Source organism: Anastrepha obliqua, chromosome 1 (genome assembly GCF_027943255.1).
Source record: "Anastrepha obliqua isolate idAnaObli1 chromosome 1, idAnaObli1_1.0, whole genome shotgun sequence".
Lineage (NCBI taxonomy): Eukaryota > Metazoa > Arthropoda > Insecta > Diptera > Tephritidae > Anastrepha > Anastrepha obliqua.
This window is the reverse complement of record NC_072892.1, coordinates 168,590,428-168,593,748: the sequence shown is the minus strand read 5'-3', so window position 1 is coordinate 168,593,748 and position 3,321 is coordinate 168,590,428.

The window sequence follows — 3,321 nt, the reverse complement described above, 5'->3', positions numbered from 1 at the left end:
ACTGAGTTAAAACAGAACACTATGGATCTAGACTTGAACTGTCGATGACGGGTTCCTCTTCAACAGTGGCTCCCATGAAGAGTATTAATAGGGCCACCAAACGGAAATGAGTTCAAACCAGGACTACTCTGCACGGGGTACCCACACTTGTGGCAATCCTCCCGCTGGTTCTCCAGCGGCTTGAGCATCGGATGTGCAGGCCCAAAACTCATTCACCACCAAAACGACAAGGGCTGAAAATCAGGGCCCTGGAGGAAGCAAGCTACTGGTTGAGGATGGACACCTACTGGACGGTGCAACCTCGTCAGGCTCTATACGCAGCTCTATAGAGAGCCTATTACTGGGCGAAAATGAGCTTGGCTCAGTGGAACCAGCGAAAGCAATGAAGATGCAGGCGACCCCTGCAAACCCTTTAGCTGATCGTGGGGAGGCTGCGCTAGCTCATTTACGTCTCAGTGCCCTGACGCTTTCCTCTGCGGACGGAAGTAATGTGGTTAATTTGGATGCAAATCCGAAAAGTACCACTGCTGTAACGGCTACAAAGAACACGTCTTATGCGGGAGGCAATTTGGAGGACGCAGACGTGGTTATGACGCAGGTAACCCCTGCCTGTCATGTCACCACGACTGAGAAAACCAAATTAGTTCCTTTCCTGGCACCAGTTTCGGCTCAGAAAGTACCAGTGCACCAATGGCCACGGAACAGATGCCAGCTTCAGGAGAAAATCTGTCTAATAGACAGAAGAAGCGGCAAAGGCAGAGGAACGGGAAGAAAGCAAAAGAAACAGTAGGTATGACTACGGCTAACGTAGTTATGCCAACTGCCACTCGAGCCGGAGTTACGGCTCATGTGTCTTCATCCACTCCTGTAGCCGAATCTGGCAAGAGGAACAGATCTGATGATGACCCATCTGATCTGGCCACATTGACAGATGAAGCGACGGTGAGCGCACCAGTCGGCACGGAGAAGAAGAAGAGGAGGAAGGGTAATAAACCGGAATCCGGACTGCAGGCGGAGCCTCTTGCAGCAATCAAGTACCTAGTAGTAGTACCAACGAATCCAGTGGAACGAGTGCTGCGGGGGCTAAGAGCGCAGTAGCGAACGCGAAACCGGGTCCGCCTAGTGATCCACTATTGTCCGTTGGAGGCAGCAGCCAGCGGCATGATGGTGGAGATCTGTGGCGATGGGCATATCCAATTGTTCCCAAAACAATTGGATTGTGTCGACAGTCAAGTCTGGTAGGCGATAGGGAAATCGAAAAAGGTACCTAGATTCGAGAGCGAATAAGAGTTGAGCAAGGTATTTTGAAGGTCGGCCCGTCTTTCTTCCTCCAATTGGAGGAATTGGATTCTTTCATTAGGCATTCTTATGATGTGGCCAATCCATCTATTCCGCTCCGCTTTAATAAAACGTATTACATTTTCAGTACCAATAAGGTTTTTAATTTCGTTGTTGTAACGGGTGCGATACGTATTACATTTTCAGTACCAATAAGGTTTTTAATTTCGTTGTTGTAACGGGTGCGATACGTGCCGTTTTCTAGCCGAATAGGACGGTAGATCTTTCTCATTATGGTTCTTTTAAATCGCAATAGCTAGTTTATATCATTAACTTTTAGTGTCCACATTTCAGCACCATAAATAAGAACCGGATGTAACAAAGTTTTATGCGTCTTGATTTTCTGCATTCGTGATAAGACCTTTGATCTGAACAGTTTCATATTTGCATAGACGACTTATTAGCAGACTGTGTGCATGATAAGGTTGAAAATCAGAGCGGACAATGCGTCTCCTTGCTTAACACCAGACAGAGAACGTGCAGAGAACCAGTTCAATAAGTTTCAACGGAAGCCAAGTTTTTGGAAAGAGTGGCTTTCTGTCAAGACTATCAAACGCTTGTTCAAAGTCAATAAATACAACTGAATAAATGCAACTGACAGCTGTATTGCAAAGTTTGACATTTTTTGGCTTTTACGTACTCAGAACGTTTTGAAATACCAGCGCTATTTGTGTTGTTTACAGTAACTTAAAAGATTCATCTTGGTCCAAAAATGGAATTAAATCGTGGACATTTTCGTGCAATTATTTTTTACAACTTCCGACGTGGATTAACTCAGCAACATTGCATGGATGAACTTAATTCATTTTTTGGCGATGAAGCTCCATCAAGGACCAGTGCTTATCGATGGTATGGTGAATTCAATCGTGGTCGTAGTTCACTCCAAGACGAATTTCCTGAAGGTCGTTCAAAATCAGTTGTTGTTCCGAAAACCATTGATGCTGTGCGCGAACTGATACGAGTATTGCAAGATCGTCATGTGACCTATCGTGAGATTGAGACAATCTTAGGCATTAGTGGGACCAGCATACATTCAATATTGCATAAACATTTGACTGTCAAAAAAATTTGTTCGCGTTGGATCCCACACAATTTGTCAATCGCTCAAAAAAAGGCTCGTGTCGATTGGTCGAAGGTCGCGGGGGTTGCCAAATCTCAACATATATAAGGCACCCCTCATATTTTGAAAAACAATAAAGTGATTTTCGATGATTAAAATTTGTTTTTGTTCTCTAATCCCGACATAAAATTTGGTTTACCAGGAAACCTTGATCAATTGTCGATCGATTCCTTCTAAAGCCACACTGGTTTTCATCTATTATTTCATCAGCATAAACTTTGATGCGCTCGTAATTTTTCCGATGGGTTGATAAAATACGTTGAAATATTTTTTAATGGTAGGCATAGGCTCATTTCGTACCGCTATTCCAATCTCAGTAAACTTGAATTTTGTTGTTTTGGTTTTTAGAAGAATGATACGCAAAGACCTAACCCCTTCGTGTGGGACTTTAAACCGAACTAAGCCCACTATTGACGAAAATAACGATCCCACCGGTACTACCGTCAAATATTTCTCCGGGATTCAGTGTGAGCGTTACACTCAACGTCAGTTACTGTCCTGATGCCATATGTCAGAAGTTGCATCTACCTGTTACCACCCACTGTAAAATCATTGCAGGAAAGAGCCACCTCTGCCGGATCTGGCAGTTGCCTTTACGTGTTTGGTGACCTCTTTGTCCGAGTATGCAGTTTGCACGGTATCCACTCGATGTCGTTGAAGCGCTTAAAGTCTCAAAGAGCTACTCCGCGAAGTTTTCCGATTTCCGCCCATTGTACTATCTGTAAGGTATCGCGTCTACTTGGACTGTTTCGATGGCAATAGCGTACCGATGGACCGATGGTCGTTATGGGCGTAGCAGCTTGAGGGCGCTAAGAGGAAGCTGAACAAAATTATGATAAAGCCGACAATATGGCTTGAAGGCC